Here is a 24,467-nt window from a genome sequence, read left to right as displayed (position 1 = left end):
TCGCAGGGTCGGGGTGGATCGACCTCCTTCCGATCCACCAGTCACCACGGCAGTGGGACTCCGGCGATCGGGTGGTCGCGGTACTGGAGACACTCTACTCCGCGTCTCTACACCACGGGGAATGGCATCTCTCCATGGCGTACCAATAGTATGACAGTCTCTCTTTATGACCATCTTACTCGACAGCCTAGCACACTCCTCGTCCGAGGATTCTAACTTGCAATTCGGCCGAGGCATCCCAGTAGGAGACCGGCGATGGGCTCCTCGGTGATCACCTCTCCGATGGCTGGGTTTCTCCGTCGGGAGCATCGAACCTGACTCCTACTCCGCGGGACCTGCACTCTCAGTCCATAGTGCTCCCGGCTGCTCATCGATCGGCATCGGGACATTTCCTGCTACTCCCACCGCTTGTACCGGTACAAAAGTGGTCATGGGCCACATGTACTGCAGTCCACAGTGGGGGCATCGGGCTTCGCTGCCCACGGCTCCGCCCGGCAGTCGGCACTGCAGGCAAAGACACGCCACAGTCTCCACACCCTCTACCCGGATGATCAAGAAGCCTCCTGGAGCCGAGTAAGGATGAGTAGAGATCAACGGACTCTGGTCCACTTTATCAGCAACTGCAGCCATATTCACCAGCGGAGGCACTCGTTTCAGAGGTCTGTACTGGTCAATAGCTCTTCGCAACTGAAGGGCAGGGGCGGGTTTGGCAACCCCTCCTCCTTCTTTCTCCATCAATATCCGGTGGAACTGCAAACCACTCCCCCTGGTTGAAACTAGGGGGATGTCTCGTAGACTTGTAGGCTGACCCAGCACAGGGGCGGAGTGAGTCATAGTCCATGAGGGCGCGGCTCCAGCTTTCGCGCCAAACTCCCCATCGGGGTGGAGTTTTCTCGTTGGCGCCAATCCTGACCAACAATTAGCAAACTGCAAAGTTGCAAGACTTTCTGCAGCATGCCCACGCGGTGTCCCGGGAACGCGGGAACCGCCATCTTGGTAAGTATTGTCCTTCTTTCCATGTGAGGCAGCGTCTGGCTGTTTGTTAATTGGGGTATAACAAAGTCCATTTCGTTCCTCCCATCGGATCACACTGTCATGCTCATTATTCTCAGGGGTATCATCCCGAGAACAAAAACATGATAAACACGGCGCAGCCACGGCTTTCACGCCATTCCACAACAAACTCACAAAAGTCTCTTCTGTAGCTTGTTCTTCGTCCACGCACAGTTCATATGCGTGTTCTTCCTCTGACCGCAATCCTGGACCTTCTGCTCTGTGCAGATCCTCCATTCCTACGGTTCTCTCTCCCCGCCATCCTGGACCTTCTACTCTGTGCAGATCCTCCATTCTGACGGTTCTCTCTCCCTGCCATCCTGGACCTTCTGCTCTGTGCAGATCCTCCATTCTGACAGGTCTCTTGATCGTTGAACACCGATTTCCTGTACATGGAGCTCCGCTCTGCGGGGCAGCTACCACATCCGTACAATAAACATGCCTTGTGCACCACCTTGTGTACCTAACGTAGATCTGACTCGTGTTTGCACTACCTCAGGCTAGGCTCACTCTTTGTGTCTACTGTAACACGTTCCTCCAGTCTGTGCTCCTTGGTAAGTGATCTGGAATGGAGACTAGAGTACTCTGGCTCTTCCATGCAGTACTTTGGGCGTCGACCTACTTTTGGCTAGCCTAGTGCGAACCCTTCCAGAATTCCTGCCCTAAGTTACCAGTTTACCCCTTCAGGCGTCCCCCTTAGCGCTACCTCAAGGCGACTAGAACAGCAATAGCCCCCTGCTCCAGACTCACTAACCCCTAACGGATCCCAAGGCGTCTTTGCGGCATGCAGCTCCAGCATCTCCCTGACTACCCCTGGCTCCGTCCCACGCAGCACAAAGTGGCAGCAGACACTTTCCCTGTTTCCTAATGTGTGCCTAGCAAAAGCCTGTCCTGTTAACAGGTATCTCAGCAGCACCTCCAATTGTAACGGCTGGACCCCCCTTGTCTGACCCACCCAATCTCACATTGGCCCGTGTGGTCTAACCGGTCCCCATTACAAGGTCGTGTGTGTGGTGGTGCACCTGCAAGTAACAGGACTCCTGAGTCTCCCGCTTGGTGTTATAGAGGATATCATCAGGACAGGTATCTGAGGTAGTGGTTATGAGTCCAACTTACTTCACGTGCAGCGCCTCCACCTCATCAGGATCTATGCTTCCGCAGGGAGATGGTCCTGGTGAGGAACTCCTTCTCGGTGGTGACTGCCACTGCTGAGTAACTTCACACTCACACAGTGGAGGTATCTTTGAACATGGCATCTTTATTGTAGGTTGGGATGTAGCAGACTGCCCCATGCAGCTGCCGGCTCTAGCCGCACATCTCTCCGTGCTGTCCCTTTGCCAGGTACGCCCTCCCGTATTGAAGTGGGATTCCCTTTCTCCTAGGGAGATCACCACTGCGCCAGGTCCCTGGACACAGTGGGGCTTAGACAGACTTGATTGGTCACTCTGCTACCGCTAGTTACAGCACTAGGGTCACAAAAGTATTCCTCCAACCGCTTCACACAACTGCTGGCTAACACTTGCAACTATTTTGCCAGCCACTTTGTCACAACACTAACTGACAGTGTTGTGCCCTTTATACCTCAGGGGGCAGGCGCATCTCTGATGTCACTATCCAGGGACTCAGAGCATACAGCCACTCCCTTCCTTACACAGGGCACCACACCAGGGTGTGAGGGAAAACCTCCATAACTACTGTTGGCAGGCCTGTACTTACCAGGTCTTACTGCCAACAGGGAAGATGTACGCAGTCATTATTATGCATGGCTACAGTTGCAAGAACAATCATGAGGAAAGCAAGTCCCTTCTTGCCAGTATTTACCTGCTTCATTGTCCTATTCATGCTTCCGTTTTAACAACTATCCATAGCTTCAAAATATTACACTTTCACAATGCTCCTAAAGTGAGAGACATAGTGTAGACCATTTTTCATATTTATAAGACAATTTACTTTCAAATAGTATGTACTGTCACTCATACAATCATTAAATCTGGCTGCAGTGCAAGTTACATTAGACTAATAATCCCGGCCTTAATGAGAATAACTCAAATTGCCATTAACTTCTCTCTATTTTCCAATGGAATAGTTCATTAGAAAATGAACTGTTTTGGAAATAGGATACGGGATATTGTACTGTATATTGTATGCAGTTATACACTTACTGGTTAAGATCTCATCATTATTGTTGAGAAGCAATGTTTGCTAATATTTACTTCTAGGGCTAAGTAACATTCAAACAAATTGATCTGCAAAATTTCAAAGTGAGCCAAATCTTTCCATGTTAGTTGTTTTTCCCCTTTTTTCTTAAAGTTTTGTATGATATTATTAAACAAATATTTTTTTCTTGATTCGAAACTACGTTTGCATTGACATTTGGCCTTTGAACTTCTCCTACACGGCATGTAACACAAGCCAGAAACACACGGTTTGTAAAAATGTACAAACCCACCTTAACTATTCAATTACATGGTCTATGTGTTTGATCAAACTGACATCTATATTTTCAGCAATGCTATTGAAAGGCCACCTGCAGATTCAAAGATTCATGTCAAACAGTGTGACTTCTCAAAAGAGAAACGCAGACTGAACCATAATATGGTAGTGCATGTAATGTATTCCTTATACATGTTTATCAATGGTGGCTTATGTTCAGTTTTTAGTATGATAAGATATGAACAACTTTGAAAAACATGAGATGTAGGCAGAATTTGTCATGCCACAGAAAATACATATAAAAAAAGGGAAGTTGGGGGAAAGCATGGGACTTACTGTATCTATTTAAATTAATTAGTATAACAGAATATGTGTAATCAGACAGCAGACAACCTTTACGTTTATTCTGTTCCGTGCAAATGACTTACTGAGTGACATCCCTTATATGCTTTAAAGTCATCTTGCTATGGAAAATCAGCAAGGGTTTCATTTGTGCAATTATAGAATATAGTACTCTTGATGTGCAACTCTAGCCAAAATGTGTAGCCCTGCTGATCAAACGGTCATGTCTATAATCAGTTATCATGCAATATTTATCCTTAAGGAGTCTATTTAAAAGGATTGATTATTTTGGCATAGAAAACAGTTACACACAATTTTACATTTGATAAAAGTAATTTTACAACAAAGCTGTACACTGTTAATGTGCTAGTTTATTACCAATGATATGAAAAGCCATTCCGTTTTTAAGATCACTGTTATGTTGCCTGATATAATGGAATGTCATCAATGATGATGAACATGTCTTTCTTTCCATAAATAAATTGATATACTGTACTGTAACATGCAAAGTCTGTATCAGCACTTCATTAGAGCTCTAGAAAAATTCTACAATCTACATGTTTAGTTATTTAAGAGAATGTACACTAACATATTTATGTTTATCTCATACAGTATGTATTAAGTATGTTTTCATGCAAACGTATTATTAACAAATACCTGTATAAACACTCTAACATTGTGGATCATATTTACTAAGCAGTTCCAAGACATACAGTAAAGACTCTTCATGTAAACCAGAGACTAATCGTCTTATTGTCATAATGCCATACGGTATATTTTCTAAGTGTAGTGACTTGAGTCATAAGTCTACAAGCATTGTAAAATGGATCTTTATTTTGAAAGGAGGCCGTTCATTAGTTTTATAGTCCTGAAATATCAGAAAATGAGTTGTTAGAACAGGGAATACAGCTTTTAGGGATGTGCACATTTATCCATGTCAATCCAACTTTGGTGGATTTTAGCAACCTGAGGATAGAAATCTGAACTTGAAATCTTCTATATCTAATTCCCTGGAAATGGGAATTTTCTAGACACAGAAAACGATCTGAATTCTATAAAATCTCTTATTTACTCATCATGCTTTGCAGACACTTATAATATCCACTAAGTCCAACTAAAGGATTTTTTGAAAAACTGGCCGTATCACATACTCTAAGTTGTATTATTGAACTATATGTGTATTCATTTTTTTATTACAATAACAGACATTATTGTGCCTTTGCATTTGATACATTCATTGTCCGTTACTTTAGTACTAACTCAGGGTGCGTCTAGTGACTTGTACGTGGAGTGCCCTTGGTGCTGAGTGAAGATGGCTTCCCAGACCATTTGAATTCATGTTACTGTATGCTTGATATTTTACATGTTGATAAAAGAAGTGTGTCCTGTGTGTGCCCTAGAGTGCCAAGTGGTAGAGACAGATGTGAAGGCCAGTCACAGTACAGCTCAGTTAAAATATTTAACTTTCCATTGATATTTTTTGTTTTTCATGCATTGTCTTATTTATAACAGCCATCCTTTGCTAAGCAGCTAAATGAATTTTATGATTAAGCTTTCCCAAAGCATAAACATTTTTATTTTTCCAAAATTCCTAAAGATAAGAGTAATTGATATTTTTTTATTTGCTTCATTAGTACAACGAATGTGACGATCCAAAACATTTTCTGTTTGTTAGGTGCTCTGGTTTGTATCTGCAGAAACCACTAGCAACCATTTAAAATCATCCAGGGACCCTGATTTTAAGGTCTTCATCACGCTGCCCAAATATTTATATTTATCATTTGATATGTATTTAGGACATGTATATTTATTAAAATGTGTAATTCGTCTCTTTCTGATAAAGTTTCACTTATCCTACTGCAATTCAATTAAAACATATATAAAAAAAAGAATATGAAATACTGTGTATTGACTGATATAGCCAAAGTATTTATGGGCTGATAATGTTTGACTTGTAGTCCTTTGTATTTGTATACTCCCCCCCCCCCTGTGGAACCAGCTTTAACTATTTGTACCGGAAGTACCTGTATCTTTTACCCCATCTTGGCTTTCCCCCACCTCTGGTATCATCCCACCAACCCCTTTCTGCCCCATCACCACCCCCAACCTATCCTTAAGTGAGAATAGGCAACTGTGGTGACCTGACCTCTCAACCTAATACTCATGCATATTGTAGACATAGAGAAGGGTGCAAATAGGAAATAATCATATCTATATACAAGATTGGTCCCAGAAGGGACCAGCAAGGTCCTATATTATGCACTTCCTTAAGTGAGGAAAGAACCTTAACTACACCACCGCCCACCCTCTGAGCCTAACCATAGACCCCACTCTGCATACCCATCTCCACCCTCACTACTCTCCCCATCCCTCCTCTTGTTTCATTCCCGTAGCTGACCGGGATTAAGTCAGCTGCCATATCTTCCTCGTTGCTGACCATCGCCTCAACTATGATCACCCATCTCGATTTGTAATATGATCATCCATCATCCATCCATCCATTATCCATCTCGATTTGTGTGCTTTTACTCTATCCTGCCATGGGGATTTTCTGGCTGCCGACTCCCTCATTGTTCCCAGTTTCAGGCCCCACTCCTGAATTTGGACCTCCTATCAAGACTCCTGCTTCTGTTCTATCCAGCCCCTCTGTTGTCTGCTTTTCCCCTGGATTGAATACTCCCTTCTTACTTCCTCCTGTCTAGGCCATGTCTGCCGCAGAGGGTGCTCCGCCTACCGGTCCATGCCAACCGGCACTTTCTGGAAGGGGCCGCAGCCGGCATGACCACCATGGGAGCAGGGGCTGCTGACACTACTTTCTGTAGGTCCCAAATCCAGTCTCCCTGTGCTGCTCCTCACCCATCACCCGACACTTGGGAACCTTCCTTCCCTTCCGCACCCATCCCCGCCGGTATCTGACCTGAAGTCTCCTGCCTTGCAGCCTTGGGAGCCAGAGCAGACCAAACCAGTCTTTTCCTGGGTGCGATTCTTGGGTGGTCCTGCTGAATGCCTTCTACTGCTCCTGCCTGATTCACACCGGTCCGCTTGCTGCCAGAGAGAACCAGAGAAATATATCACTAACCTATCTCCTTTAAATAGCCCACAAACCTATCTCCCTCCTTGAAACCCTCCCTCATTAACCCCTTCATACCCTCCAACCACTCTCATGCCAAAAGACTAGTGAGGAGTTCGGGAACTCAGGCTCTCAGTCATGTTGTTCCTCCCTTTAATTAACTGTGGCTTACCTTTTAGTAGCTATTTGTAATTATTGTAAAGTTGTATTAAAACCCTACAACATTTTGTGCTGAATATTATTCCACCATCCCCTATGATTTGTTAAAACTAGTTGCAAATCCTGGAATAATATCAAAGAAGCTATTCCGATGTAAAAAAAATCTGAAAGCTAGAGAAAATCCATTTTCTTGAATTAACAATGCTGATGAGTTTACATTTAATTCCATGCACATTTGTTTTTGTTTTTAATAGCTTTTATAGAACTAAAAAAAGTATATGATCGCCTTGTGTGATAGCAAGATTTTACTATGAAGGCTATGTATCAATGCAATTTTGAAGCACAGCTGCATCAAATATAAGAAAGTGCTTTTTACATTGACACATTGAGGACCCAGATGAATATGAATATGCTGTGATAAAAAGCCACTTATGTTTCTTCAGAGTGCATGGCTCTTACTGTACCTGGGAGTCGCAAATGTAAAATAACATTAAAGGAGCAACAACTTAATTGTAAAACTCCTGAAAAGATTTCTAATTGTCAATGTTATTTTATTTAATATTGTTTTCAGTTTTTTTTAAAGCAGAAAACCTACATGTATTGCATTGGATCACAGCCAGCTAAAAATTGACATTATACAGAGATATAAAAAAAAATGTTTTTCTGGGAACGGTAGCTTTTATAAGCAACGTGATAACCAATTCTCTTCTCCGCTTCACAGATTATTCTGATTAAAATAGTCTGTGCTTGTCTTATTTTTTAAGGCAGGATCTATATATAATGTAGTATCTAATTTTTGTGTTCCAAAATGCACAAAAGAAAATTTAGAAAAAAAAAACATAACAGAAATAAGAACCTAAACCAAACAAGTCAAAAACTAAACATTCATTTCTAAATTACAGTTTCTACAACAATTTGCACATTAAATAAATGTATTATTGTCATTATCAGTAACATTCCATGTCTAATCTACTTCCAGAAATCAGCTGATTAATTCAAGTGAGCAAGAATCTAATGTCAAAACGAGTTTCTGGATTTGTTGTTATAGAATTACCAGATACAAGCTTAACGTGGAATAACGTAAGATACTGTATAATGCAGTCAATGTCACGTGCACAAAGGAGATAATACACTTGATATTTACAGTACAGTAAATCTTGTCCCCACCACCAAATATAATCGTTAGCGGGTCATAAGCCACTATGACACATATTGTAGGTTTGTTTCTATATATGGTGTCTCAAGCCCTTTCTCCAGAAGCTCTTTATTTTAACACACTGCGAAAAGTAATATTCACGTGTGGGAGATTCATACTTATATTTCTTCCACCTACAATATTTAGGCAATGCGGGATAAAATTTGCAAAGTCTTTAGGAGTTAGGTAAGCTTTTTGTATAATTTTTATTAGGATTTCTTTAAGTTCCATTGATTAAATTGATCTTTGAAATAAAGCTATTTCCTCTTTCAGTCTTCAGCTTCCTCAATCTCTGCAAACTGTCTTTTCCAAGTCTTCACAAGTCTGTAGCTAATCCCAGCATGAAATAAGTTTCAACTTGCTGAACGAATGCTATCAAATGTAAAGGTCTATACCGTTGTTATTCAGTGGACATTTCTACATGGTATACTGCTTTGTGTTGAAAAAAAGGTTATGCATAGTAAAGTTTTCTTAATGGCGCAAAAAGGGAGCATATTCCTTCTTCTTTCCATAGTATGAAAGGAGCGTCACGATCTTCTGCTGGGAAATTAGGATTTCCTATAAAAGGTAAATACAAGTAGCAGCCGAGTCTAAAGAGACCATTCAGTGCATTTTCAACATGCAATTATGCTATAAAAAATAAATAAAGGGTTTTGTCTTATTGATTGTGTTGGATCTTGACTCGTCTTGATCTTGTTGTCTCTAGCATAAGTAAGATATTCGACTGTTAACGGGCTCGCAACTCTATTTTCAAATTAGAACTTCTAAAATTACTACGGTTGAGGATCCAGTCAAAAGGGAGCCCAAAGAGGTCAGCAAGGATATACATTTCAACATTAGGAAAACTAAAACCCCTCTACTCAAGGAGCAGTGATAGTTTGTGTATACTAATTCTGTGTTCTTTAGCCTTCCATATAGAAGTGTGGGGGTCTTGTCAATCCTTTTAATATCCTTTCTAGTGGTGATAATGGCGCAGGATATAGTCATTTCAGAAACACTACCATCTTAATTCAGTTTATTCTACCTCTTGGGTTCAGGTGAAGAACTCTCCGACTCTTCTTCTATTCTTTTTATAATCCAATTCATAGCTTAATTTGTATAGTTTATGCAGACTTTTAGGGATCCGAATGCCAATGTATTTGTAACGGGTATTCCCAACCCCCCAATCGCAGATATATTGTGGGTGCAAGGAACATACGGTGTTACCAGGTGTGTGGTGCGTTACCTGATGGCTCAGAGGAGGGCTGAGCTTCCGCCACGGGGAACCTGGGGCAATTATAATACTATGGGTAACCACTTACTCGATGCAGCGCCTCCACCTGCAATGGCTCCCACCATAGGGGGAGTAGTTCCTCGCAGGACACATACAAATAACCAATACACAGTGATGTATAATAACTAGTGACTTTACTAACATGCAAGACAACATATCACAGCAATACCATAATAACCGGTGTCACTTACTGCATCGCGCGGGACGCTTTCCCAACACAGCATGATCCCACCCCGTGTCCATAGGATCTCCACCCAATGTCCTGCACTCGTGAAGAGATAGGATGTGGGTGACTGCGCAGTCACTATTAAACTAAGGGCCCGTTGGTGCACTTGTTGACTTAATAGTACCTGCCCGAGCACTCCCGTGCTCGGATCTCCAACTGGCTTCGCAAAGGATCCCGTGACCGAAGAACACCGGAACCACCTTCAGGACGATCCCACCCGAAGGACTGCTGCAGCCGCAACGATGAACTGCGCCCACCTCAATACACGGAGGCAGTGCCCGCTGAGTCCCTAACTGACTTCACTAACTACATAGACAATACTGTACTATAGGCCGTCCCTACAGCACAGCAACCTTGATGGCTTAAGGGAAAACTCCTAGGTGCCTACAGGGGTTAATAACCTGCCCCCCCCTAACTCTTCCCAGTCCTGACTATTACTTAACTGATCCCAGCGCCTGCAGCAACAAGCTGTGACCCACTGGATGCTTACAGCCAACGTGCTGCGCAACACTGTGCCTGCCTGTCAGACCTCATGGCACTGACAGCCGTGACCCTGACAAGACAGCACACTAACACTAAGGGCAGCGTCCCTATCTTTGGCCTCCCTCAGCACTTAAAAACTAACCTAGTGGGGAGTTGGGGCCTACCTGGGATGTGGGTACCTATCTGGGTGCAGGAGCTGCGCTCGCTCCCCGCACCCTTCCTTCCCTCACAGCTCCCTGGCTCCAACTGACTAACGTGGCCTCAGCGCGCGAAATGTATCCACTCTGCAGGGACCTCTTAAGCCCTATTGGCTCCCTGGCATCACGTGGGGCACGCAGAGGCTCATGGGACTCGTAGTCCCTGCTCAGAGCCTTCCTTGTAGGCTAGGGCTTCGCGGGCTTTCTATCCACTGCCCTGCACCTGCGCAAGCTATCTGGGGCTGCCGTGACTCTCTCACTACCTTCCCTACTCTAGCGCGACTCATCCCTGCCTCTGAGGTACTTCCTGCGCTTGCGCGACCACTGCGCATGCGTGAGCTAAGGGGCAATGGCGGCGCCCTCGCAGCCCGGCTCCGGTAGTGCCGGGATCCCTTTGACGCGCGTGCGGCCTTGGCAACCGGCCGCACGCGTCCCCGGCAACCCCCGAGCCGAGACCTGACCGCCCTCACCTCTGCGATCGCCGGGCGGAGCCGCCATTGGACTCGGCAGCACCCGCGATCGGCAACCAGGTTAGGGGCATGCTCACAGGCTGGGGAGACCTGGCTACATCTTTAAGGGAGCACGCTACTTCCTTAAACTGATAGTTATGCAGAGTAAGTGTGTTTTTTACCTTAACCATAGTATCTCAGATCTTGATATTAATTGTATACCCTGTAAATAAACTCACATGCTAAGTTAGTTACATGATGATGGGAATGTTTTCTTTGGTGTTCCAAATAAATATGAGCATGTTGTCCTCATAGTATGAATTAGAAGAGGGTGACTGAATACACTGTGCGCTGTGACAAGAGGACTAGCTTCTTATCCATGAAGGATTTGGTTTAAGTACTGTAGATAATATGTTATATACTGTATGAACACCAACATCAACAACACAGTTAAAGCATATAACAGTATATAAGATCAATCCCATAAATTCAGCGTAAATATTCAGAAAATATAATAATATCAAATGTTTCACAATCTTAACCCAGTCACATCAGGGTGACCTGGCCAGCCAATATTTTGATATATTGGAGGTGTTAGGAAAAGGTGTTAAACATTACAGGCCTAGTAATTTGAATATTAACTCTCCCTGTCCAGTGAGAGAAAACACTTTTAGAGGGTAATTCTGTATACTATGAATTGGTCATTCAGACTATTTTCAGAGACTTTTGTGTACATAGAAATGTAACAGATTACATTGTTCCCATTAATGCAATGCATTTCACCAATTCTGGCATGATACATAATGCAAAATTGTATGCGTCTATTTAAAAAAATGGTAACACACATAATTGTCTTAACGCATGAAAAATGTAATGTATTCATTTCTGAAATGTGTTGTATTAATGGGAGCAAGGCCTCGGTCCCGCTGAGCTCGTTGGCGCGGGCGGCCACACGCGAGTTCCCCACCAGCAGGGGAATCCTGCTGAGTCGATCCCAGTCCCCCCTGGCGGCACAGAGCACTACACGCTGTGGCGCGTCAGCCGCTAGGGGACACAAGAAAATGGTGATGTCTAGCGTTGACGCGTCACGTGGTGTGGCTGTGAGCCAATGGGGAGGGGAGGCTTCGGGAGGAGGAGAGGCTTCGGGGAGCGGGGAGGAGTGTGGAGTGAAAACGTGAGTGCCTGCCTGTGTGTGTGTGCGCGTGTGTGTGTGTGTGTATGAGTGCGAGTGCCTGCCTGTGTGTGTGTGTGTGTGTATGAATGAGTGCCTGCGTGTGTGTGGGTTTTACTTACCAGCTCCAGCCCGAGCCCGTGGAGGGAGGGGGGGGAGAGTAGCGGGTCCCTCCGCTCAAGCCACGCCCCCCACTCCCTGTGAATCCTCCCACTCCCGCTCCAATCTCTCTACCCGTTATAAATGGTTGCACGGCGGTGTAGGAATGTATCGCTCATAAATAAACTAGTACAGAAAAGCTGCATACCACGTGCACTTTATGTCGTCTCGTGCCTGGCGGTTCCCACCTACTTGAAGTCGCAAGTCTTGTTAATATGGCAAGTTGCAGTATGTGTGGGTAAACTATTTCAATGCATGGCCAGCAGAGGTTAGCCTGCGTGTGTGTGTGTGTTTTAATTACCAGCTCCAGCCCGAGCCCGTGGAGGGAGGGTGGGGGGGGGGGGAGAGTAGCAGGTCCCTCCGCTCAAGCCACGCCCCCCCTCCCTGTCAATCCTCCCACTCCCGCCCACCTCCCGCTCCGGCTCCCGCTCCCTACAGACCGCATATCGCGGTCTGTGTAGTGTCAGTGCCCCGCCTGTCTGCAGTGCGGGCGCGCTGACTCGGGGAGCGGGGCCTTAGCCCAATATCATCTGCTATAGCTGTAGAAGAACCCTATAATCTCTTAAGGGGACTGGTCTTGAAATGGCATTTTAGTGTTTGCTCTGTAACCTTTAGCATTGATAGTGTAAAGGCGTCAGATGAGAATATGTGTTCTCAGTAGTGGGGTGGCAGAACCTATTTTGGTCTGGAGATCTTTCAGAGATCTTTCTTCTTGGTTTAGAAACTCTCGCACTTTATCCACCAGAGTATTGGTCAGAACTCTAAGCATGTTTTTGTAAATGCTCCAAACTGCATATTCATGTAAGCCAGGGATTTCCTTGAGTATCATTGCTGAGTCAATTATCTCAGAACATGTACAAAAACCATGCACACTTTTCCGGCTGTACTGTATGTAAATAGATTCCCTCTAATCTGTACTGTTCTCTAGTTTCTCACTAGAGTGAGTACTTTCCCAGTAGTAACTTCATTAGCAGATTTAGTGATCTTGGTGACCAGGAAACTTTAGAAGTACCCTCTAGAAGTAGCTTGCTTAAAATAAATTATTAACCCAAGGCAACAGATTATTCATTTTGGTGCAAGGCGTAATAGAAAAAAAAGTTTGAAGCTATTTCCCTAATAGGAGAAATTCCCAAACAAATATAACATACCTGGTCCTCCTCCTATAAGGAGAAGCTGTGTGCAGATGACAGCTCCCCTGTCATATACCTGCAGCACCACTGAACTAGTGTGGACCAAAAGTAAAGCACAGGCAAAACTAACAGAGAGTTAGCTATTTGCTATTTCTCTGGCCCCCATCTTCGACAGATTGCCTTCCCTTTCCTTCATAGGAGGGCTCAGGGAATTGAACTCCCTCATTAGCCCATGTGAGAAATAACACATACTTATAATAGTCCTACTTATCCTTAAAAAGTATGCTTACAGAATTTTTGCTTGTGGGTATCTAACAAGCACTCACAAAAACTATTTATAATCAGCATTATAACACCCTCTAAGGTTATAGAATAGTATTCAGATGCCTCTTGGTTAGGATGTCACAGATACACAGCAAGAGACAAGTATAGCTGCAGTGAAACTGCTGGCAGCTTCTCTGGATCCTAACATACTGTACTACAAGTATACTGGAAATATCTGCTCATACAGTTATACATGTTCAGCACTTTGGCAGTCTGCATGTTAGTAAACACAGTGAGCTCATATATTGTCTTTTAAACCCACATATTTTATACATGGGGGTTACACTTATAAATGTGTATTGGCGGGAGATATTGTGCAATACAAAGCTGGGAGTTCTCAGTCCTTGAAACTCTTATGGATCACTTTAATTGTAGCCTCTGGAGATAATGGGGAAGTGACTTCGCCTTTTAACTTTATATTAAATAAGTGTCCATAAAACTCAGGCAGTAATAGCCTTGAAAAGTTCAGAAAAGTACAATTTTGGCTCTAGAGCCTTTAGCTTTTTTAAAGACTTAATAGTGTTTTCCACTTCTTCTATAATGAATTTATTTATTAATTGCTGTTCTTCAGGAAAATCTGCCTTAGATCTCACAAAATGTTTGTTTTTCCTTCTGACTGACCATAGCTGGGGAGTAAAGCTCCGTATAAAACTTCTGAAAGGCACCTGCAATTTCTGCATGCTTAATGTATCTGAGTGCCCTTTTGTCCCTGATGGCTGTTGCATAGGTTGAGCTGAGTTGACTTTAAACTAGATTACTCAGCATTTTTCCTGTTCAAGCTTAACGGTGATATAATTTGTATATTTGCTTGTTCATAAAAAGAACTTCCCTGGAGTCATTAAAACCTCAAGCTCCTTTTTTGCTATATTATACTTGGTTATGTTTTCAGTTGTTGGAGTGTTATTAAAATTAGGATACATTTCTTTAAAATTTTATTCAGCTGCGAGGCGCATGCGCGATGGCAAGGTGAATTGCGGCTTAAAGATATGGCTCTGTCCCTACCGGCAATAAAATCGAACATAAGCGGCATAAATCTTTAACACAGAAAACAACCGGTGGCAGATCTAGTTCTTGGAGCACCTCAGGGTGCCAACAAGTGCAATGACTCAGAAAGTGAAAAGTCAGAGAGGAGCTTCACAGGGAGAGATCAGGACTTGGTTACGAAAAGTGACATGAAGCAGTTCTATAAGGACATGAAAGTATTTGTCCAAAAAGAATTCTGGGAGCTGAGAAAAAACCTGGACAACTTGGTGGAGAGAACTGATACGCTGGAAATTAAGATGGATGATACCATCAAAGCGCTACAAAAAAAACAAATAAAACTGCCACCCACCTGAGCACTAAAATACAAGAACTGGCTGAAAAGCAAGAAGACTCTGAATATCGTGATAGGCAAAATAATATCCGATTGAGGGGGGTGCCGGAGACTATCACTGATCCGGAGACATTCACCTCAAGATGATTGGGGCACATGTTCCCGGACAAATCTGAGGCAGATCTCCATCTTGACAGGTGCCACCAGGCCCTTCGCTCCAGACCACAGCCGGGGGACCCCTCCCCCCATGATATTATTAGGTTTCATTTTTTCAGAATAAAAGACAAGATCTGCCAAATTGCTAGGGCCAGTAAGAACCTAGAATTTGATGGCGTGAAGTTGCAGATCTATCAAGATCTCTCCCCCACCACACTCGCCAAGCGAAGGAGCCTGTTGCCGATACCAAAACCTTGCGGGACAAAGGCGTCCGCTATTGTTGGCTATTTCCATTTAGCCTATTAGTGCTAAAAAATTGTGTGGCACACACTCTGAAGAATTATTGAGGAAGGGAATGGGTTCCTAAAGAAAAAGGACCTAGTGGTGAACCCTCGTAGCCCTCCTCACCTTGTTCCGGACAACGATCCGGCTCCGGAGCCCTCCTGGAGGAAAGTGGGAGCTTCAGCGCGAGAAAGAATGGAAGAGTCAAGTTAATTGATCCCAATTAAGGCCAATTGAGCCCTTAAAGGGGCAGCCAAATTTATACAGTTTTGGCAGTAGGGGGCTTCCCCGGACTTCTGATCTTACCCCCTCTAGCAGATGCAACGCATATTATGTGATCAAGGAATGGTGGCCATCTTGAGTCTCAGTAGTGCAAGGAAAGAGTGAGAAGAGTGAACCCCAGGGATCATCCCGGAGAGGCACGAGACAACAGAGACCCCACTCACAGCTGAGACCCAACACAAACCGGACAGAGCGAGAAAGGCCAGAGGAGACCCTGGAGAGGGGAGAGCCGATTTTGAGTTCGGGGGGGGGGGATAGTGGGGTAGGAGGAGGGCAAGTGACAGGAGCTGAGCATCTTGATCTGCAACAAGCGATCCCGCAGAAGATTGTACATTAGTAGTGGACAGTCCTAAATGTCAGCGAATGGGTAAGAGATCATCGGCCATATATGAGGAAGTTTCTGTCCTGTTCGGGATGTAAATGTGGTGATCTGAAGTTCAGTCAAGATTAACAGGCGGGAGGGGTTCATTACCCTAGAAAGCGCCCATGCCGGTTGGAAGGAGGGCCTAAAGATACCACAGACAGCTGCAGAGCCTTGCTCTCACAAGACGAGGGGTGAGAGAGAGGGGCTTACGCTCTGCAAATCTGTTAAGCTTGGATCACCACGATTGGGACAGATACATGGAGGGTTATTCTACCCCAAGCAGGCTCTGGATGCAATGGAATGAAACTCAGAGTGGGGGTCTGACAGGAGACATTACAAGCGTTAGGGAGGGGAGGGAGCCCAGTCCTAGCACGATGAAGTTATTCCCTCATACTAGATCCAGTGGAGGTGTCTTTACCAAGATATGTATAATGTTATATAATGTGGGGTCCTGCTGGAGTGAGGGGGGGGGGGGTCTGCATGTAAAATTTCACGGAATTTATTACTGCCTTGTTATATATGTTATATGTTATGTTTGCATGCTAGCTCATAATCCTACCGTAACAATAGTTATAGATGTAGAATAAGTCTCAGTATGGGCAGAGGAAGGGGAATCTCGGTGTAGCGTACACAAGGTACCGAATTAAAGGCCAAACCAAGGGACCCATAGGACCTACAGATTTGATTTAGGGGAGATTGGGGATGAGAAGAAGGGGGTTATGATCATGTTTAAGGCAATTAGCCACAGATATCTACCCCCCCTAGATATCCTCACGCCCCTTGACCTGGGTACAAACTGGATCAGCAATAAGGTCAAGGCTAAGGCTAGATGGGTATAAGTGGTTATATAGGCAATGTCCCCCATGAGGTGAGGGAGTGGGGGTCTGTAAGGCCAAAACACATGGACACAGTTCATATATTCTAGACTATACTGAGTCGAGAAGGTGGGATTGGGTGGTTGTTGAAGCTACACATGGTATGTCGTATTATGTTTTTGTTGAAAATTTTATAAATTTGCCGGCTGTAGGACCACTTTGGTCGTTTGCCGGCACCTCAGGTTGTGCCACATGGAGTTTTTTCATATGCACGATGAAGTCCCGTGGGAGTCTGTAATCCAGGACCTCCCGGACCACCAGACATCTGCATTTGGTGTGCCGGTAGCCAGACCCTTCCCTAGGGCAAAAGAACAGAGTCTGCAATTAGCTAACTCTGGCTCTTTCAAGTTGTTTCCCTCCCCGTCTCTTCCCCTTCTCTCCCTCCCTCTCTACCATCCCTGGTGTTTGGTCCCTCCTCTGCCAGTGACACTTGGAAGAACACCTCTAACCTAGGAAGAGGAAATATTTACCTCCGTTTTTCAAATCAGTCCAAATGTAAGCTGGGTATGCGCTTGTCAATAGAGTTTGCAAAATCGGATAAAGTAAAATGTTGATAAAATTAATCTCTCACAATGTTTAAGGACTGAAAAGCCCAAATAAGCGTAAGGTGGCGATAGCAGACTATAAGAAAAAGCATGTTGAAAAACGCTGTGTGGTGTGCTAAGGCTGCAGGCACACATACTTAATTGGTTTATCATATATAAAGAAAGTCATTTTGATGGAATACTCTTATGGTATCAAATTAAACATACCAACACCAGAATAATATCAACACAATTCCACAATAATTCGAATAACTGGTAGAGATTCCACAAGCACTGCAGTAAGAATCATCACACTCTTGTGCCCATACATATATACATCGATATGGGTGTTTGTTGAATGGTGTGAAAAAGGAGTTATTAACTCACATTTGTTTGTAATATCCTTATGGATAAATGCCCCCGTCCTTGGGTATTGGTGTGCCTTCGCTTTCACAGCATACACATTGAGAGGTAGTAAGAAAACAAAGCACTACTTCCAGCAGAGATTAGTTCAGGTCAAGTAGAGTGCATACCATAGAAAAAATATATCAATTTAGGAGATTAGAAATTGGTCCCAGAGAATTCTTTACCTCACAATTCCACCAGACCCATAGCTGTTCCTCCTGATCAGACCAACATCGGGTCTATCTAAAGCTGGTATAAATTGATTGCTCATTTTTCAAAAGCTATGAGGTGCGAGATTGCAGCATTATGGAAACAATCTAACATTCTATCTATCCCCAAGATTCAGAATAGAATTTGGTTTGTGTGCCAGATGGAGAAATTAACGAGTTTAGTTAATGACACAGGCGTCAACTTTCTAAAAGTCTGGACGCCCTGGTTTGCAAAGACAGTCATCCATGGGATGGAGATGAACACAATTTGGCAATGATAGTCGTAAGTGCGTTCTCGTTCGATTTGTGAGATCACCGGAGAGCGGGTGGCTCGGGGTTGAGCATCAGGCACAATCTGAACCAGTTCATACGGAGATTCGAGCAAAGCATACATTATATATTTGGGATCTTGAGAGATGGGCGCAATCTAGCTCTACTGTAGATGGGGTGGCCTATGGCAGGGGAGTGACACCACACCACACCCCCCCCCCCTTCCCTTCATTCCTCCCCCTATCCCCTCCTCTTACATCCTGTTCTTAATTAGTTTGTCAAATGTCTTTGGGACAGATGTTAATATGGCTACTTTATTTTTACCAAAATGATTTATGGAATGTGCAGCATGTCATTGTTTGAATGAATAAAATCAATAAAAAATGAAGTTACAAAAAAAAAATGAATTCAGCTGCAAATATTTATCATTACATTTTTATTTAAACAAACAAATTAAATTATTCTCTCTCTGAGGTATACTTTTGCTGTTTCCCAGAACCAATTGGGATTGTCACTATGTATGTTATTATCAGTGGTAAACATATTGTTTTCCCAACAAATTTCTAAATCCCTTATCTTGGATGAGAAAGGAAGGGAAGCACCATTAGACTGGCCACTAGTATGAGTTTGGTCTTGAAAGGTAAACCAAACGAGTGTGTGGGCTGATATTTTAGAATATATAACATTTAGGAACGAGAGAGGTTTCAATCAGAAAGTAATCAATCCTCAATAATGGGGCATGCACCTTCAATAGGCAAGTGTAGTCTTTGTCTTTTAGATACATTGCCCACTAGATTTCTAGCAAATTGAACAATTTGCGTATTTGTGAGATAGTGAGAGTTTGTAAAGTATTTTTAGAGCCTCTTGCCTTAGCATTAGAGGACCAACTCAGGACAATGTTAGCAATCATATTGAAATCACCTTCCATGACAATATGTCTTTCTGGGTGTACTGAGTTGTAGGAGGCAGACCAGTAATATTGACTCCCTGCAACCTCTTTAGTTTTGAGTGCTCACTTGGAGTCACTGGAGGAATATTGAGGTAAAGGTCCCCTCAATTAACAAGTGCTGCAGAGCATTGTATCCACTTGTATAATGAATTGCTGCATCCGGATAACAAAATGTTAAAATGAAATGCTGAGTGGAGCTAGTGTAAATTAACCCCTAGTTGGGACGTGGTCCGGCTGGAATATGAAGGGTTGTCTGGGGGAAGTCCTGAGACCCATCCAGACCCCATACATGAATCCGGCAACTTAATGAACCAGTGCACCTGGGGAAGCTCCCACTTTGAAGATGGTAACAAAGTACTCACATGTATCTTTACTTCATCCGGGGTTGTGTGCTCCATGCTGTATGCAGACACAGGAAGAAATCACCACTGCCAAGAAGGAGAGTGAGACAACGGGCACGGCCGCGCAGCAAAAATAATAAAGGCTGGACTGAGCTAAATAAAGTCTTTATTTTTTAAATCCATGCTTCAATAAAGACTTTATTTAGCTCAGTCCAGCCTTTATTATTTTTGCTGCGCGGCCGTGCCCGCTGTCTCACTCTCCTTCTTGGCAGTGGTGATTTCTCACTTGGAGTCAAATACATTTCCTGAAGGAGCATGATGACTCACTTTAATAATTTTTGGTATTCAAGAAATTTTCGTCTCATTATGGGGTAGTTAATTAACCCCCACATTACATGAGTCATCATAACGACATTTGTAACATATGGTAAACATGAGAATAGTATTAATGCATTTTCTCTTTTAAGGGGAGCTTGGACTAATGAATGTTTATTTGGTAGATAGATCTTTTTTGAATCCTGTTTGGCTTGAACCTTCATCTGCTTGTGCAAGTAAGGAAGATCTACGAACATTTCTAAACATAGTTTTTGACTGGATCTTATCCTTTACCTTTGATCTATGTTGTTAGTCTTAATATGCATTACTTTTAAGAATACCATAGCCTGTACATTTTGAGATCTTGTTTGCATCATAACAGCCAGTTATCTATGAGGGGTTTGTATTCTACAAATTCATCTAAGACTGTTAGCCCTATCTGCGACAAAGCATTTTGCCTCCTCCACCCCAAGGTGAACTCTTTAGGACATTGTTGAGCAAACACTTTCAACTTAGCAGGGTACATGAGGCATAATATCTTGTTGGTGTAGCCTGATTCATAAAGAAGAAAATGATCTGCTCTTTCTTAGTCTTGAAACAGCAGAATGCATCTTCCTTTCACCAAAATCTCAGAGAGATTAGTCTTAAAAATAAAGCAGTTTAATAATTACTACCTTTTCTGCATTACTCAGCATCTGGTTATCTTCCCTTGGGTCAATTCTATGCACTCTCTTAAGTTGGAGTGGAAGATTTACATCCCTTAAGTTTAACAGTGAGAGCAAAGATGATCTTAAAGGTCTTTAAATTCATCCGAAAGTCCAATTATGTGAGGATTATTTTTTCTTGACCTTTTTCAAGGTCTTCAAACATATAGTTCAGCTAAATATTCTGCTGAAGAACTTGTGAAACTTGAAAGGACTGAGTAGTAAGAGCATCCTCCTAATCAAATGGTCTCTGTTCCATTTGGCTAATTTGGGGCTGTTGCTGCAGGAAATATTTTTTGAGTTCAACTCATTCTTCATTGTCTCACATTATTTATCGAGTTTAGGCATGATTGAGTCTAGCATCTGCTTAGAAATTATTTTGGCCATGTGCTGTGGGTATTCTTTTTAACCTCTGGAGATGATTCCAGCAAACCCAGTTTTTCCTTTCTCTTGTCAGATATTTATGTATGGCCAAGTCTCGGCATATTTAGTTGTGAGGAGGGTAATTGAGATAACTACGGTTCCATATGGCAAGATTGAAACATAGTATGAGTTGTTGCTCAAGTCTGGAATGCAATACTACTTATGCTTAGTTTGTTTTTGTTCAGCTACTATCCCTTCAATGGCAAACTAAGTCTATAAGTGGATATTTCAGTATATTATCAAAGTCTCCAGAGTCACTACAGTCATAATAGTAATGTCTATTATAATCAGCAGATCAAAGATGTGATCTCTGATGGTCTCTTACAGCTCATAATTTTGTACTAATATAGGAATATATTCAGGAGGGGTCAAAGATAAGTGTAACAGATCATGTGCAACAAAGGGATTTATAAAACTTTTAAGCAAAAATATCAATAAAACAAATAGGACTATATAGAGACTCGAGTCAGTCAAAAGAGCAGTGTAGCGCCAAGGTCAGTATTGAGAAGTGAGACTTCCCTTAATGTGGCTTCAAACTTCTCTCTCCCAGGACACCCACCAATGCTGGCTTACATTCTTCTCGACCTCAGGGGACAGGGGCAGGTAGGGTCAACCAGGCTCAGTGTGCTCATGCAGCACTGTGTGTAACAGCTTACCCAATTCAATCTCAGGGCTTCCCAGCCTGCATACAGTCACTTTTCCTCCAACCTCCTCAGAGAAAGGCGATCTGCATTTTATCAGGAATTCTACACCCTGGTAGGTCAGTCCTACCTCCTGTCTCCCCTGGAGCTTTGTGCTGCTGTTTTCTTGGCTCTGCAGCACCCTCACCACTATTTTCAAATGGTATCGTTTGGGCTTCAGAGATTGGCATCTGGAAGTCAGGATTTAGGCTGTCTCGTCGGGATGCCATCAGTAAAGTCTGGTCCCGGGGCCTTCTGTAAGAATTCTATTGTCTTAAATATGTTTGTTTTTTTAATATGTTTTTATTGAGGAAAATATATACACGAAACACACAATATATGTTCTAAGCATAGTCTATTACAAACAATCACATTATTACCAAGATATTCATATGGTTCATTTTGAAATATAAAAAGTAATTGTGGTGTGCAATTATTTTCTATTTTAACATTTTTAGCCAGATACATTTTTACATTTTGACTATACAGTTACGACAGCAGAAGGTTTGAGAGGGATAAAAGGGCATAAACACTAGGAAATTAGCTATTTAACAAAATAAGCAAAGCAAACCTGTGGTTTAGAATAGTTGGGAGAATTGAGACTAATAAGGGCTTTACATGTGTATTATTAATAATGTAGCTGTGTCTCGCTCACCTCCGGGGCGGGTGGGGGACGGCTGCTGAGTGACTGGACGCCGGGGCTCTGGGCGGATCGCGGTGCAGGGCGCTGCCATGATAGGTCATCGCGCATGCGCATTGAGTGCTTCGCGCATGCGCAGTAGTCAGGATGTGGTGTCCATTTTGTGGATCGGCTCCACAAGTGTATAGATATCCCATGAGCCTCCACGAGTAGGGAAGAATGTGTTTTGGTGCGAAAGAGCCCTGCATGCCAGTCAGATCAGGGACGCAGGCAGAGCAGGTAGTGTCTGGGTGCCAGTGACTCCTGGACTAGGCTTGATCTGCCCCAAAGGCCCCAGATAGGCTCCAACCCCTCAGATTGTGACTGCTACAGGGAAGCCCTTCAGACAGGGACGCTCCCCTTAACACTAGTGACAGAGTGTAAGATTGGTGTTCACGTGATCAGACGGCCATGCGGTGAGGTGCGGCCTGCAGTCTGGGACCAGATCATAGGCCACAATAGACTTTAACGGTGAGACCCTCCAGTGGGAGTTCACACCACGCAGTGGACAGGATAAGGCGGGAGGAGTGATTTGCAGGCCCCACGTCATGGGACCTGACTGATCCATTGCCTGACGGTGACACCTGGTTACAGGAGTGCCCAGGGAGGTATCATAAGTTCACCTACGAGATACACAGGGGTAGCACTACTCCACATATACTTTTGGTGGGACTGTCTTACGGACAACGGGTGTTTAGGTGCCTAGGGCACCCTCAGTACTTTGGGGGAACCACGCTGGGTGTGGGGTACTGTGTATGGTGCTGATATATGTTTGATGTAGTAAATCAGTTATATATATATATATATATATATATATATATATATATATATATATATATATATATATATATATACAGTGTTCGACAAACCTATACATTTGCTCGCCCCGGGCGAGTGGATTTAACCCCCGGGCGAGTAAATATTGGCCCAAGCAGCACACGTTTGGTACTAGGTAGCGAGTAGATTTTTTTGTGTGGCGAGTAGATTTTTTGGTGATTTGTCAACCACTGTATATATATATATATATATATATATATATATATATATATATATATATATACACCTGTGTGCGTATTTCTATTTCTATTGTTTTGGTTCCTGTAATGGGTTATCCAGCTGCGCTAGGATCCCTCTCACGTGGAGGCGCTGTCACCAGAGAGAGAACATGATCACTCCAGGCTCCCAGTAGTGGAGGATCAGGCCTCCTGTTCACCAGAAAGATACACAGCACGCGTAGTTCCCATAGCCACGGGGAAAGGGGGCTACAATAAGAAAAAATATTATAAAGCCATATCTGTTTTCTGAGTCTTACAGTATGTTAGTCTCTTTTCTTTTTGGCATAACCACATTACTGAGAGTGATCAAAAGAACTGAACAGACTGAGCAAATTCAGCAACTTTGACTGAACAAAGGCTAAGGGATGTAATTCTGTGTGAGAATAAGTTCCTATAAAAATCATCTTTCTGTAGTTTTACCCAGTTCTACACTACAGAATACAAAAGCAAAATGACGTTTAAAGTTAGAAATTTTTTAGCTGACACGTTTCCACGTTAACCCAAGGGTTTAAATACAACAATTTTGTGTAATATGAGGTAATTCAGATAAAGTTTGAAATGACTCTCTCAAAATAACAGACCCTGTTTAACCCAGAAAGAGAGAACATTCTCAGGACTAGCACTTTTCTAATATGAACAAATGAACATGTTTAAATTAATAACAATAGTCATAGAAGTTAGTCTTCTGATGACAGCATTTTGGAAGTGATGAAACCCAGACAAAGGTTTATTGGCTGTGAGGACTATAATCCAAAATGGCAAAAGTTCCATGTGACTGAGGAGTCATTAAGATCTCCCTTCAGCCCAGCAGAGACAGTTAGAGGGGGTTTAATCATTTTGATTATGCAGGACAGGAAGGAGAGGAGTTTATAGAACATAGGTACAAGATCTAGTGGCTTCCCAGTGAATTACAGAGCAGGACAACAGGACCGTGAAAATTCAAGATGGGCGACAGCTATGAGACTTCAGAGGCTG

General features: G+C 43.3%; 1 protein-coding gene across 3 annotated transcripts in view; it reads left to right on the top strand.

The window, feature by feature from the left end:
- Positions 1-24,467, top strand: part of PCDH7 (protocadherin 7) — a 689,933-nt gene that overhangs the window by 602,906 nt on the left and 62,560 nt on the right. The gene's annotated exons all lie outside the window — the stretch shown is intronic.

Source organism: Ascaphus truei, chromosome 1 (genome assembly GCF_040206685.1).
Source record: "Ascaphus truei isolate aAscTru1 chromosome 1, aAscTru1.hap1, whole genome shotgun sequence".
NCBI classification, from domain to species: domain Eukaryota; kingdom Metazoa; phylum Chordata; class Amphibia; order Anura; family Ascaphidae; genus Ascaphus; species Ascaphus truei.
The sequence above is the reverse complement of the archived record's forward strand: the minus strand, read 5'-3'. Positions and strand labels throughout refer to the sequence as shown.